We start from the raw sequence: 16075 nt of genomic DNA on the forward strand, positions 1-16075 counted from the left end.
CACCCTTCAATACAGTTCCTCATGTTGTGGTGACCTCCAACCATAAAATTATTTTCGTTGCTACTTCATAACTGTAATTTTGCTACTGTTATGAATCATAATGTAAATATCTGATATGCAGGATGTATTTTCACTGTTTGCGACCCACAGGTTGAGAACTGCTGTTAGATCAATTAATATAAAAATTAAAATATTTTGTTTTGCCATCATCTTTTGCCTTTTCTGACACTGTTTATTTCTTTATGTAGCTCTAAGTTGCTGACCTATATCATTTTGCCAGTTTCTGAAGAACTTCATTTAACCTTGCTTACAGGGTAGGTCTGCAGTGATGAATTCCTTCAGATTTCTGCTTCATTTTTAAGGATAATTTTACTGGATCTGGAATTCTAGGTTGGTGGGGCTTTTGCTTAAACCTTTTAAATATTTTATTCCACTCTCTTTTTGTTTGCATAGCTTCTACAGAGAAGTATGATATAATTCTTATTCTTGCTCCTCTGTAAGGCTTATTTTTTATTTTCTTTTTCTCTTTGGTTTTCTTCAGCTCAAATATGATATGCCTATGTAAAGTTTGTTGTTATTTATACTGCTTGGTGTTCTCTGAGCTTCCTATGTCTGCAGTTTGGTGTCTGTCATTAATTTCAAAAAATTACCAGTCATTATTATTCAAATATTTCTTCTGCTTCCTTCTCTCTCTTTTTTTTTCTCCTTCTGTATATGTTAAATCTTTTGTAATTTTCCACAGTTCTTGGATATTTTGTCCCATTGTTTTCATTATATTTTTCTCTTTTCATGTCAGTTTTCAAAGTTTCTACTGACATATATTAAAATTCATGAATTCTTCCCTCAGGCGTGTATGAGTCCATTGAAGACATTTTTCATTTCTTTTACTGTATTTTTGACTTCTAGTATTTCCTTTTGATTCTTTCTTAGAATTTCTATCTCTCTGCTTAATCACCCATCTGTTCTTCCATTTGTCTGCCCTTTCCATTAGAGCCCTTACATGTTAATCAGGATTAGTTTAAAATTCCCACTCAGACAATTCCAAGATCTCTGACATATCTGAGTCTTATTCTGATGCTTGACTTTTCTCTTCAGACTATGTTTCCCTTGCCTTTCAGAGTGCCATAACTTTGTTGAACACCAGACATGGTGCATCTAAGAACTGAGGTGAGTAGACCCTCCGTGTGAGGAGTGATGTTAACATGGCTAGGAGTTTGGGCTGTACTTACTGATGGCTGTGCTTATTGGTACCAGAGGTGTCAGAGTCCTCTAGCACCCTTGTTTTTTCTCCCCTCTTTCCTTTGGGCTTCTCTAAGTACTCAGAGATTCTGAGGCTGTGTCTTACAGCTTCTTCAGCTATCGTAATCTTACGTCAGCCCTATTGGTATTATGGACGAAAGGGGCTACATGCTAACCTGACAAGCTCAGGGAAGGCCTGCGTGGCAGTTTTGCAAATTCAAAGACCTAAAGTAACTACAAAGGATGGTCTGAAATTAAACTTTAACTAAAAGCAGTTATGGTGAGTAGTCATGTCCTAGGCCCGTATCTTCATTGACAAGGTCAATCTTTACCTTAACTGAGCCTATTGTCTTTTTGCATCTAAGATAACATACTAGTACCTCTGAAATGTCTGGGTAACTTCCCTTTTTCCGGATCCCTCGGGGTACAACCATATGTACCTGGGCACCAGGACAGAGACCATAAATTCCTTCATTGTTATTGTTGTCATGTTAATCGTTGACTGTTAACTATTCTGCACCCACCTAAGTAAAAGAAGTATGTGTCTATCATTTTACTTTTTATCCAATCCCAGAGGTCACCCCCCTACTTTGCTTTCTCTCGCCTCCCTAATCTATCGCCAATGGATTTCATGTGACCCACTTATGTCTCCTCCTTTGATTGTAATGTATAAAACAAGGTGAAAAACCACCATTCTCCGGAGCATTCTCCCAGTCCATTGAGTTTCTGCTTCCGGCAATTCTCCACAGTTTGGCTCAAATAAACTCACGAAAGTTCTTTACCGGTTTGAGTGTTTTTATGTTGACATTACGCTGGTTGGTATGGGTGAGGGAGCGCACTGTCAGTGTTCTGATTAAGTCTCAGTGTTTCTGTGGGCCTGTGTCAGGGCCTGTGACTCACAGACATAGCTCCAGCGGAATAGCTTTTCTCCCTTGGCCCCATCTCCCCTCCTCGCTGTAGCATTCCTAACTCATTTCCTTGACGCTTGACTCATATTGACTGTTTCTTCCTTTTCCTCTTAGGTGAGACAGGAAGGCTAGCTCTTCTTCCAGCCATTTATCAAGTTCTGTCAAAGTATTTTCTCCTGGACAGTAGACCTTTGTGATGCAACAGGCTCTGGGCATATTTCACAATTATTATCCCGCCCCCCCCCCCACACCGCCCAGAGGCACTCTCAGCCCTTCACCATGAGAGTCGAGTAGGCTTGCTGTAGGTAAAGCCCACACAGAGGGAGCGGTTCCTCCGAGATGGTGGCTCCCAGGAGCTTCTCTCTTTCGTGTCGTGAAAGATCAGCCTTCAGAAATTCATCACAATTACCATTTAAGTGTCCTTACCAATCTATGGCTCTTGGGACTTCCGGTCCAAGTAAGCAGGTTTTCACTGGAAGCACCAGGACTCACCTGGATTCGAGTTCAGGGTCACCAACCTGCAACCCAATTTCTCTGATGGGTCCAAGAAAAGTCACTGACTCAGTCTGAGCAGCATTTCCTTGTTGCAGATATGGATGAAAAGAGGCCACATATTAAACCTCACAAGCTCAGGGAAGGCGTGCGCGGCGGCCTTGCAAACTAGAGAACTAAAGTAACCACAAAGGATGGTCTGAAATGAAAACTTTGTCACTAAAAGCAGTTTATGGTGTGTAGTCATGTTCTAGGCTAGAAATCTTCCCTGACAAAGGTCAATTTTCACCTTAACTGAGCCTGTCTGTCATCTTTGTGCACCTAAGATAACATACCTTTGGAATGTCAGGATAATAATTTCCTTTTATCAGACCCCTCAAAGCACAGGCACCCCTGTGGAGAGCACAAATCCCCTCATTGTTATTGAGTTAATTGTTGACTGTTAACTACCCTATACCCACCTGTGTAAAAGAGGTAAGTGTCTATCATTTTACTTTTTATCCAATCCCAGAGGTTTCCCTGCTTTGCTTTCTCCTGACTCCCTAATCCATCACCAATGGATTTCAGGTAACACACTTAGGTCTTCTCTTTTGATTGTAATGTATAAAACAAGGTGCAAAACTGCCATTCTCTGGACCATTCTCTTAATCTATTGATATTTTGCTTCCCGGCAATTACCGAGTTTGGCTCAAATAAACTCACAAAAATTCTTCACAGGCTTGAATGTTTCTTGTGTTGACACACAGTTTGGAATGACAACTTCTGAGTTCTTTACATTTCGGTGCTGAGTCTGGAAGTCCCTATATTGAGTTTCAAAAATATATATTTGTTTACTAAGTGAATGAATTATTTTTTACTTATTAGTAAATATTTTTGCCCTCTTTTATATGTATGATATATTTCACAATAAAGAATAAGTTAAATAGTCTCACTTTATAAAACATGTTCAAACCTTAATCATATTTAAGTATTTTTTGTTTGTAATTTTATATGGTCATGGAATTATTTAACATATAGTTCAATGATTACTGAACCAATAACCTAGCTTTCTAGGACCAAATTAAAATTATATATAATTTAATTAAAATCCAACACCTTGAGATATATTTTTATATAGATGAAAACCATATTGAACATTATGATGGATGTAATCATTTAAAATTATCCTTACCATGTATATACAGAATGTTTTCCATTGTTTGTTTTGTTAGAAACAAGTGGGATTTAATAGATAATTTTCTTCCTTTCTTTCCTCTTCTATAAATATGTGCACAACTGTATGATTTGGTGGAAAAAAAACCTAGACATAAATATTAACTAATAGAAAATGTGTGATATATTTTCTAAGTGTTTTATATAGGTCTTATGAACAGGAATAGTGTTTTTGGTGACTATAAGCAGATTACTTAAACTCTCAGAGTTTCAGTTTTCTCATATATAAAGTAGGGCTACTAATATATTCCACTTTATAGAGTTTTCATAAGACTCAAGCATGAAAAACTATCACATGCCTGGCAATATGAACACTATAAGTATTCACTGTTAGTATTATTACTAACTATACTGCTGTCTTAGATATACTGAAAACAGCCTTAGAGGAACAATATTTCCTTAATAGCTAATATAAGCTATATGCTGAAGCAGACAGTCACCATGTGAACTCTCATTAATGAGACTGTGCTCATAATCCATGCATGAAAGCAATTGTCACAGTTTTGTAGTCGCACGGTTCTCGCTTTCCTTTCTGCATTGTGTGTTTCTAGAGGATTGAAATTAAACTGTACTTAAAGCCATTATATGAAGCTTTTAACCTCTGTGTGCAAAATAAATATCAGGGTTTGGGGCGGGGGAGTTTCTTGGCTTGTTTTTAAGGACTGAAAAGGGTCTGCCCTTAGAGTTTATCTTGTCCTCTACTTAGAGATAAAGTTCTAATAGAGTTTAGGTCACATAACTCAGTTCCTGAAATATGTGATTACAAAGATCCTTTAAGGATAAAAGGATAAGTTCAAAACATCTCATTCCAACACTTAGATTAGGGTGTCAAGACCTACCGTGAACCAGGCGCCACAGCTGCGTTTTGAAGCTCAGGAGCCAAGAGGAGCACGGAGCATGGAGCTTTTCCTGGGAATCTCAGAGCATCTCAGATGGCAAGAAACCCACGGTGCTCTCCGATAAGAGTTTAGTCAAAATTAGCAACGGAACTGGGAGTTTGGGTTGAATTTGAGTGAATGGATACACGGGCTCAATGAGAAGAAAAAGTAGCTAAGAGGAGAATCTGAGAAATCCTGTTGAAGGGCAGAGGGAAGGGAACGGAGCAGGTATTGGGAAGAAGGGAGCCCTGGAGAGCAGCACCCAGGAGAGAACTTCAGGGAGACCCAGCGAGAGCAGCGGGTGTGCAGCCTGCAGAGGCTCCTGGCCTGGCAGTGCGGGGACAGGACGAGGACCGGGACGGGCAAGGGGCTAGGGACAGGAATCCAGTTACTGTGAATAAGGTGCAGGCCCAGGTGTGTGTGTGTGTGGCGGTGGGAAAAAAAAGGTGGGGGGGGGGGGGGGGGGGTGAGAGTGCAGGCATCTTGTCCAGGAAGCCCAGAGGAGGGAAGTTCCAAGGCATGGGGTGCTGAAGACATGGAGTTAAAACTCAGAGCACTCAATACCTCCTCAGTAAAAACAGGAAATGAGAAATAGCCATGCAAAGAGACCCTGTCCCATATCTAGACTATTCCCAGCGGAGAATTCTGCAGAACCCCCATCCCACCCAAAAGTGGTGAAAACCACAAAGACATGGACACACAAAAATCTACAGGCAGAGTCTGGACTGAGGAAAAACACCCCTACAAATAGGAGCAGAGTGAAAAAAGAAAAATAGTGAGTCAGAGAGAAATAGGAACACTTTTTGTGGCCTCACGTTTTTGCAAGAGTGCAAATGTTAACAGTTTTTGCAACGTCTTGCTACTTTGCCCCACAAGCCGTAAGAAATTCTGTTGAGAGCCAGATCTGGTTCCCACCCCTGACCCAAAGCATCTGGTTTGTGATAAAGACTGGAATATCCCGTGTTCTCGAAAGTATGTGGTGGGTGTGGTGACGGCAGGAGCCACAGGCAGAGCAGTTGAACTAATCAGAGCACACACACAAGGTGGGAGGACCGGGTCCATCCCCAAGTGTGTGCATCTGCAGAGGCTAGGGCGGTGGTGCCCTTCACCTAGGCCTGCCCCCCGTCATTCCTGGGTTCCTGGATTTCATCCGTCGTCTCTGGATTGCAACCCCAGGCTGTGCAGTATGTGGCTGGGGCATTTAGGCCTGGGGCGATTGTAGCCCACAGTTTATAAACACTCGGTAGAACTATAGCCGGAGTCAGTTCCGGCATGTGGCTGTACAGGTTTACAGTCATACATGAACGTGACATACAGCTAGTAGGTGCATCTGTGTGTGTGTGTGTGTGTGTGTGTCTTGAAGGTTTCAGGGAGATGGTTAAAATCTTCTCTTCACCCTCCATTTCACTGTTCCAAAAGTAAATACTATCATACTTTCCTGGGTACTCAGCTGTATAAATACGATTTGCTGTTCAGCACGACAAAATCCTGTTTATCATATTTGTATGTATATATGTCAATAACCTCGCACATGAAAAAGATATTAACGTTTACGAGCTACTGGCTAACATCTTGTTTTTGCATGGCTTTCTACTTTCCAACATGCTTTTGTATATGCTATGTTTTTGGACCCAAGTCTCGGTCCTGCAGCCAATTGTCACTATCTCCATTTTTATGCCGAGGAAACAAACTGAAAGGGGACGTTAAACTTCTGGGATCCAATGTAGCTGTAAGGACAGTGGACGCGTTACATTCTTTCCGGAGCGAGTGGGGACCCAGGAGGACGCCTGTGGTTTATGCAGAAGCAGAGCGCGCTGGGGCCAGGACGAAGGCAGATGGGAAGGAAGCGGGTGGGATGTAGAGAGAGTGAGCTCACTGTTGGAAGAGCTGAGCTCCGAGCCGGTGGGATCACTAGGTATGATGGCCGGGCGTGGGGCAGGAAACACAATGAAGGTGACGGGTCAGGCAAGATGTGGGCTTGGCAGCCTTCCCAATTCGATCCGAGCTCTGAGCCGAGGCCTGTGTGTGTGTGCTCACGAGGGAGTGTGCAGAGAGGGCGCGGGGGAAGCCAAGCTGGAGGCCCACGCGAGGCGCGGGAGGGGGGCGCCTTTCTAAGGAGCCAAGAGCAGAGGTCCTGGGAGAACCGGGAACTGAACCGAGAAAGGAGCGAGGCCACGTCATGAGGGGAAACTGATGCTCAAATGACCGATTCCTGAGAACTCGGGAGCACCTTTTGTTCACTACTTCACTTAAATTTTATATTCTGACTCTAAAAACTGCTTATTCATATAGAATAACCGCATGATTTAAGGAATCAGAACCCCTCATTCTCTAACCAACTGGATGGCTCAGAGGCACTCTGTCGGTGAATGAATGTTGCCTGAAGTCGCTTACACCTGTGCACCCGGCAGCGTGCACCGGTCCTAAAAAAAAACCGCCCCCCCCCCGCCCCGACTGGGACTGGCAGCCCCCAGGGCAGGGCCTGGGTCTGCGTTTGCTGTTGAGGGTATGCCTGCCCAGCAGGGCGGTGCCTGGCAGACGGAGGCCTTCATTGCATCACGAGGAGGCACGGATGCCCCTCCTCCTCACCACGAGCTTGTTTTTCCGCCTGGGACTTTCTGACTCCACAGTTTCCCATTGTTTGGAAAGATACTTTGAGGCTTAGCAGGATTGGCAAACATTTTTCCATGGGGCTTGGCATTTCACATGTGTACAAGTTGTGAAATCAATTTGCTGCAGATAAAGATGGACAGATGGAAAGAGCTGGTGTTTTCCTACACATGTGCAATATGCATGATGAGGTCATTGCTTATCTGCTACACTTGCAGCCTGTTGCACCAGCGTTTCTGAAGGCTTGTCTTTTGTTTGGGAGCATGAGCTGAGCCCTGGGCAGAAGCATTGCCCCTGACTGAAATGAGAAGGGGTGGGGTGCAGAGGGGGGAATAGTTATCAGTGTTGCGTTTTCATACACTTGTCCTAAACAGCAAATCTCTTTGGAGAATTTAGATTTTCATTTCATTCAAGCAAGGTACACTTGCACTAATTCCATCTGTTTTCTAATGTAGTAGTGGAGGAGGGCGAAATTAACGGAGATGGGGAAGGAAACTAATATATTTTAATCACAGACAGGAAACCATCTTGGCAACTAAAGGACATGTATCCAGCATGAAGCAGGTCACAAAATTTTAGTACCGTGACTTACATATATAGGGAATATTTATTTATACCCAGTCAGGCCTTCCTTCCAGGTCCCCACTCACTGGGGAGTGGGGGGAAATTAATAAAATGTCCCCATTCATTTAAAGTGAAGTTTGATCCAATAAGTGTAACAATTCCCTTTCAGGAGCCTTTCATTTCTTGGATGAACACACCCAGGTTTATCTCTGCTGGACCAGGCTGTCCTGCCAGTCAAGGCTTCTGTGCCCGGTCGGTGTGGGGCAGCCCCGGCTCCTCTGCTACATGGCTATCACAGCCCCTCCTCTTCCAGAAGAGACTATTGACAGTCCTCTTGACCACTCAGTTCCTTTCCTTCCACTGTACTTGTCACCACATCTCCCGCCCCCTGGAGTCCTGTCCGACAGAGACTTCTGTTCTGGGTGGGTAAGCCTGGCACCTGGTCAGGTGAAGTGACCCGTACAGGAATGGAGGACTGTCCTTTAAGAGAGAAGCTGGGCTTGCAAGATTATTTTCTTGCTGCATAATCCTAATTTGCATGCCATAAACTATTTTTTTCTGCATTCATTCTCTAAAAAATTCTAACCACCTGTAGGAGACAGTTAAATTCAAGGGGCTAGGGAAAAATTCCTGAATGAAAAAAGAAAAAATATTACCCCAATTTAAATACACACACTTAAGTTATTTTTCTAAATGCCCTTCTCTCTCTCTCTTCCTCTCCTGCTCTTCTTTCCTGGAGGCCTCCAGCATCCCAGAGTTCCCCATATTCTGTCCCCAAAGTTCTCTTTTTCTACTCAGCTGTTTTGGGTTTACTGTTTCATTTTTCTTGACCTCTGCCTGATTTTACATGAGCACATTCTCTAATAGTTTTCTTTAAAAAAGAACACTTGGATGTAAATTTTATTAAATCCCTGTTTATCTGCAGGTGTCCTCATTTTACTTTGGCATTTGATCAATAATTTTACTGAGAACAAAAATTCTATGTTGAAAATAATTTCCTTATCATACTGAAGCTACTGCTATGTCTAGTTTGCAGTGCTGTTGTCACAGGATAGGAGAGGGGCTCTCTCCCTGGTTGCTTGTGGAAGTGGGGTTCTTGGGGTACCACTGGAATAAGCATTTACAGAGGCCCCATGGGAGGATGAGATATGGTGAAAGCTCTATTTCCATGGAATTACACCCAGGGTTTTCCTTAGTCCAGTCATAGAAGAGTATATTAAGAGTATATCATTGTAGGCTGGGTTTCAGTAGAACTAAAATCAGAGCCAGGGCCCAGAGTTTCCTTTCCATGTTGGATACAGGTCCAGTCCAGCATCAGGCTGGCTTAGCTTGTGTCCTGCTGCAGTCCATCAGTCCACTGCATGTGGGGTCCACATGGCCGTACATCATAGGGACCAAGGCAAGGAAGCAAAGAGCAAGCCACAAGCGAAGAGCAACAAGACAACCAAGAGCAACAAGAGAGCACACTCCTTTGTTTAGGGGATTATGTGTTCCCAAATGTTGGCATGCTTGCAGTGACCACGCCCATTCTGGCCAATGATTTCTGTTCCCAGGTGTAGCTGGCAAACACGTACCTTCCCTATGTCATCCCAGCTTTATTGGGCATACATCCATCTTCCTTTTGCTGAACCTCCTCCCCCACAGTGATCTGCAGGGAATGAGCCTGTGTTCCCTGGGGAGTGTGAAATTGCAGCTTCCTGGTGAAGCTGCCCAAATGACATGCCTATAATGTCTGGCCTTCCTTTCTATAATAATAAAAGCATGATATGCAAATCGACCAAACGACCGAACAGCAGAACAACCGCTCCAACGACCTTCCGGACGACCACGCAATGACACACACTGGTGCCAGGCCAGCCAAGGCGGGTGCGATGTGATTCATCTCAGGGGCCCCACCATTGCCCCAAGATTGCCCCACAGAGGGAGACCCAGGCCACCGTCTGTGGGGCGATTGATGGGAGGCTCTGAGATCGAGCGCCCCACAGAGGGAGGCCTAGGCTAAACAACCGGTGGCCTGCAGCGGATGGACGTGGCCTTGCTTCATGCAGCGATCAATTGCAGAGCCCTGGCCAAATGGGCAGGGCCTCCCTCTACACAGCAATCTGTCTGGGGGCCCCACAATCGATCGCCCCACAGAGGGAGGCCCAGGCCACTGGCCAGCGATGCTGTGATGGGTGTGTGGGGCCAGCCAGTGATTGCCCTGCAGAGGGAGGCCCAGGCCAGCCAAGTGATCACACCCCATGCCTGTCCCCCACAGAGGAAGGCGACCGGTGGTGGCGGGGGAGCGAGGGGCAGCACCATACAGATGGCAAGCAGTGGCAGTGATGGGGACAGGGCCAGCTGCCAGCAGCCGAGGAAAGGAAAGCCCCGATAGGCCTTGATCACTGGCTAGGCCTAGGGACCCTACCCAAGGGGTCCCAGATTGTGAGAGGGCACAGGCCGGGTTGAGGGACCCCCCCCGCCTGTGCACAAATTTCATGCACTGAGCCTCTAGATATTAATAACTAGCTAATTACAATGATATCACTATCATTGGTAAGTCATAGGTCAGATGTCTTTATGTTCCCTATCCCATTTTCTTTATTATTATATATTATGGCATATATATACCATTTTATTTATACATGCAAACATAGTATATATACTTGCATGTATAAATAAAATCTTTTAACCATCATTTTGGTGATGGCTGAGGATGATCAGGAGAAATGTATGCATGGTTTATATACTGTTTTTTTTTATCAGAAAGTTTTCTCTTTTTTGTGTGTTGTTTTATGTTATATTAGGGTATGCTCAAGTGATGTTCATAAAGGTTCATGGGTAGTATACTTTCTCAGTCCTCATGTATCAGAAAATGTTTTTGTTTTATCTTTACCCTTGAGTGTGAAAATTCATAATCTTTATTCTTAGGACTTTGTAGGCATTTCTTCATTATCTTCTAGCATTTGGTCTCATGGATAAGAAGTATGATGCTAGTTTAATTCTTATTTCTTTGTAAATAACAAGATTTTGCTTCATTCTAAAACATGTGGGATTTTAACTTTATTTTGGAAATTAGAAATATCAGGAAAGGCACCCATTCCTTCACATGAATCAGAAAGAGTATAGGGAATGGAGAAATGTGCTGTCACCACGCCCACCCGGGCACTCCATTACAGTCAGACCAAACGGCTTGCATTTCTGTGAACCCACCATACATTTTCATGCCTTGATGCCTGAGCATTGGTGCACCCTCCTTCCTCTTCTCTACTGGGTGCTTTTGCTTGTCATGTAAGGAAAACCTCAATTGTCGCTGTACTTAAGAGCGTTCTCCAGTTTGAGTAAAGTGCCACCCGTTTGTTCCCCACAGAGCGCCCTATGAATGCTCCAACATACCACTTGCAGGGTTCGGTGTTCATCTCTGTAACCTCTTTGAGGACAATGACAAGACCTTTTTATGGGCAGTGACTGTGACCTACCCATATCTCTTCTCTCAACCCCTAGTGCAGTACCTGGTTACACAGTTGGGTGTTTTAAAATATTTGTGGAAGGGAATTAGAATTTAAAAATATATGACTGCTTTTTAGAGCACTGCAATCCACATAAATTTGATGTCATTACAAATTATACATCCTGAGTTCCTTCATTCAATTGATCCCAGGAATATATAAGAAATAATACGTAAGATTCATTGAACACTAACCGTGTGGTAGGTACTGTTCTAAGGCCTTAAGACATTAATTCATCTAAGCTTTACAACAACCCCGTGGGGTAGGTACTATTATCATTCTCATTACAGATAAGGAAACAGACTTGTAGGAAGATTAAGATTCTTTTTAAAGATCGCACAGTGGGTGAATGAAGTGGGAAAATTTTAACCAGGACAGTCTATCTCCACTTTAAATAACACTGTGATGGTCATTTGATAAATAGTTCAATTAAGTTTAGTTCTACTATCAGTATCATGGGAGTGATGTGTCAGTCATGAGCTAGGCACTGAGACACACAGTGATTCCTGCCTGAGGGAATCAATAATATTGAGAAGGAAATGATGTACAAGTAATTAAAATACCATGTGATAGTATAGGAGTAATAGGAGCTTATCTATTGCCAATAGGAGTCATCTCCTACTATGTGACAATCTTAACAGCTTAAAACAATAAATATTCTCATCGTTTCTGACGGTCAGGAGTCTGACTTATCTGGGTGCCACTGTTTCCAGCTCTGTCCTCAAGCTACAATCATGTGTTGGCCAGGGCTGTGGTCTCATCTGAAAGCTCAGCTGAAGACCATATGGTTGCAGTTGAGATTCTCAGCTGTGTGTGAGCTCCAGGAATTGTTTATTCACCTTCTTAGGTTTCACCTACATATACATAAATTAGTATTTGGCCAAAGACCTTACTACAGATTACTGGGGTCCCTATCTTTGGAGACTCTAACATGTACAGTGGAACCTCGGTTCTCAAACTTACTTCGTTCTGCAAGGCTGTTTGAAAAGTGATTTGTTAAAAAACAACAACACAAATCATTTTTTTTCCACTAGAAATACTGTAAAATGAATTAATTAGTTCCAGAACCCAAAGGAATCACTTTCAGCTCTCATTCCAGGGGTGTCTTTTTAGATAGTCGGCATGGGCATCTTGGCTTTTTCAGATATCACTGCCTCTGAAGTGCTGTCAGGGGTTAACTGCTTTTTGCTTATCCAAATCAATAGCAGTTTTTCTAACTTTTCAATGGCCTGTGATCATTGTTTCTTTCACATCCTTATCAACATTAGCACTTGTGATGGCCTCTTTATGTTTTAAAATTGTGCTAATCATCCATTTCACCAGCAACAAAAGCAAAAAGCACTAAACATATATTCACAGCAAAATTTCCTGAGATGTTAACAACCCGAGGTTTAGCGGTAGGTAAACTGACTGCATTCTCTCTTTCTTTTCTTTGTGGCCTGAGAGAAGCTTTTTGTCATGCTGACCTATTAGCATGAAAGGGTTGTCAGGTTGAGAACCAAAGTTTTGTTCAAAGAGACATTTTTTCTCATGAACAACTTAGTCAAGAACCAAATTGTTTGAGATGGGAAACATTTGAGAGGCGAAATTTGAATATATATTGTAGTTCCTTAGAATCAGGTGATTTATTCAATATAGCTGGAGTTATAGTATTCTGATATAAACATGTCTAGTGGCTCCATATTAGTGAATGCCCCCATCTCCTCCTTTTCTTCCCTCCCTCTTTCTCTACCCCTCACACACCCACCTCACTACCACCAATTATTGAATGACTCAATACTAGTGTGATAGAGAAAAGTATTGTTCAAATGTGGTGAAGACTGTCAACCAAGGTGAAGACACATTCTTTACTGTGACATGTATGGCACCAAATATTCTAGTCCTTACCTCCAAATATAGTCTCTGCTCACTGTTACCAAAATATGCCTGATATAAATATTGCTTTAAACACGTTATTTAATCTAGAATGCCCTGCTTTCTGAAACAACCCTCTTACAAACACCCAGAGGCACAGACATAAGCACACACACACACACACACACACACACACACACACACAGAGTCAGCATAAGACTCAGACACACAGAATGATATTGTCTCTATTGTCTTCAAATTCACGTGGCATTTTGCTTATTTTAATGCCTGTGTTGCTTTTTCTAAAGTATAATTCTTTGTGTACATGTCTTTTATCCTTTGCCAGATTAGTAGTTCTCCAAGCCAGTGCTGTGTTTCAGTCCTTGCTTCCCTCCTCGGATGCTTCAGAAAGTGCACACTTAGTAAATCATTTTGATGGGTGACTTTGCTTTGTTTCTAATAGAGAAGTCCTTGAAATGAGAATCAGTGCCTCCTAGATAATTACTGTAAGCATGGCCCTGGGTCCCGCACAGCACTATCAAGAATGGACTGTAGTTTGTATCCAATTTGTTGCACATCAAACAATTATTTATCTGACATAAAATAGTGTCAGAAATAATTTTCCTTTATCATTAGAAAGAAAATGTTAGTATTAAGGAACAAAGTAAAAACACATAGATAGCCTATGGGGTCTGTACCTATTTAAGTAGTAGCTTTTACTCTGCAGCTTTTTAAATCCCTTGACACCAAGGGATTTTAAGCACCTTTCTACTATTTAATTGTGTAAAATGACAATGGTTTTAGAGTTGAACTTCTAAGTAATTTTTCTCTTTTGTGTACTTTCCAGAATTCATCCCAAACATAATTTTTCAAGTTTGAATAATAACTTAAAAATCAACCCCAAGGTAAAAGCTGTAGGACAACATAAGAAATGAAGCCACTTTTCCTGTTTCCCGTTGGTAAATTACTGTGTTTTCTGCCACCAGGCTTCATCTCATGACGTGACCTTTACTGTACTAATAGGCAGCAAACAGAATCTGCCAAACTGTGATAAAATATAGGTTTTAAATATAAAATGAATTACACTAAGAAGATTTATAAAGGTCAAAAGCATGGGAAGAATTGAGTTGAAACAGTGATGTGTTTTGACATGTTATACTAGGTTTTCTCCAAGGTTATTTTTTAAAATCATAGTAACCATACAAGGAAATGGTTTTTTTTGTTTGTTTGTTTGTTTTTTGTTTTTAAAGTAACACTGGGTTCGTTTTGACTAATGTTTGCTTGGGCTCAAATGTTAGTTTTTTCAACAACTGTTTATTGTGCACATAATACGTGCCAGGCAATGAGGACACCCTGGTGAAGAACTCAGTAATGATCCCTGACCTTTTGCAACTTATGTCTTAATGAGATGCAGACAAGCAAATGTTCAACTCTTCTACCTACCTCCTCAGACTTCTCAGTTAGCCCTGAGGAAGGATGGAGTGCACTGGGCATGAAGGAGGGGGAGAGTATTGCACTCATCCAGGGCATGGAAGGTAAGAAAGCACAGAGGAGAAAGAACAGTGTGTGCTCTGAAACCGTGAGTTCATTATGGCGGGAGGGTCAAGTTGAAGGCTGTAAAATACTATAAACTGGTGGTTCTCAGCCAGGGGGGAGTTGGGACCCCAGGAAACATTGTCAGTGCCTAGAGAGACTTCTGGTTGCCACAACTGAGTGTGGGGAAGAGGCCTAGGGTGCTGCTAAACATCCCACAATGCACAGGGCAGTCCTACAACAAAGATTTATCTGGCCCCAAAGTCATAAGTGCCTTGGTTAAGAAACCCTGTTAGAGATAAACCTGGAGGCTTAGACTGCGTTTAGATCACAAAGCTACTGGAAGGAATTTGGAATTTATTCTGGGAGTCACGAGTGCCACTAAAGGATTTAAGCATGTGTTGTTTGTCAGCCTGATGGCCATTCGGTAATTATGGCTGAAATTATGTATTTGTTTCTTTATACTGAGTCTCACATGATCAGAAAATTCTGCTTACCCGCTTACCATGAATTACATCTACCTGTCTTACAAAGGTCAAATGAGCATCATTGTGGAAAGTTTGTTAAAAAGTTTAAGAGCAAAAAGAAAGGATGGCTTATTTCATTGGTCTTCACCAGTCACAATATCATTTTTAAAAAGTGTGTGTGTTTATTTTATTAACTCTCTCCTGCCACAGAAGGTCAAGCATGACCATCCACTCTCAGGACCATGAAGCACTGGCCATGTTACCGTTTCAACTGGGAATAAAAGGCTAGTGCATCCTGAGTTAAGGCTCCAACGCAAGGCTTCTGAAATTGTTAAAGGTTGCAGTCCCTTTGGAACATCCCATGACACTTATGACCTCTCTTTTCAGAAATATGACTTATCCCCCCCAGGCTTTCACATGACCTACAGAAATACGGTGATTTCTTATGTGATGCTGATGTTCCCAGAAATGCCTACAGGCCAAATTGATAGCAACAAAAATTTGTGAAAGGAAATCTAGCATGATTTAGAGTCACCCAGAGAAAATCTTTGCCTTTTTTCACCAATGAGGAACCCTTTCCAAAAATGTTCACCAAGATACCGTTTGTGTCATCTTGCAAAAACATAAGTAATATTGCATCACAGCCAAAAAATTCAATGGAAATGAGCAAGTTTTCTTATGATCCATAATGAAGACAATATGTTTCTCTGGTTACAATAACCTCTGTGATGAACAATTCTGTAAACCATGTGCTTTCTGCAGATTCCCATCCATTTAATCACTCCTCCTAAAAATAGTGATTGATTATAGGCCCAGTGTCTTGTAAATGG

At 42.3% G+C, this 16075-nt stretch overlaps 1 long non-coding RNA gene across 1 annotated transcript; it reads left to right on the plus strand.

Moving 5' to 3' along the window:
* Positions 1-5948: 5948 nt before the first annotated feature.
* On the plus strand, positions 5949-15544 carry LOC106725168. Its single transcript, XR_001361037.1, has 4 exons — positions 5949-6049; positions 13592-13667; positions 14697-14780; positions 15456-15544. It is a non-coding gene; the product is annotated as an uncharacterized LOC106725168 (long non-coding RNA).
* The last annotated feature ends 531 nt before the right edge of the window (positions 15545-16075 follow it).

The sequence above is a fragment of the Myotis brandtii genome, unplaced genomic scaffold (assembly GCF_000412655.1).
Source record: "Myotis brandtii unplaced genomic scaffold, ASM41265v1 scaffold140, whole genome shotgun sequence".
NCBI classification, from domain to species: domain Eukaryota; kingdom Metazoa; phylum Chordata; class Mammalia; order Chiroptera; family Vespertilionidae; genus Myotis; species Myotis brandtii.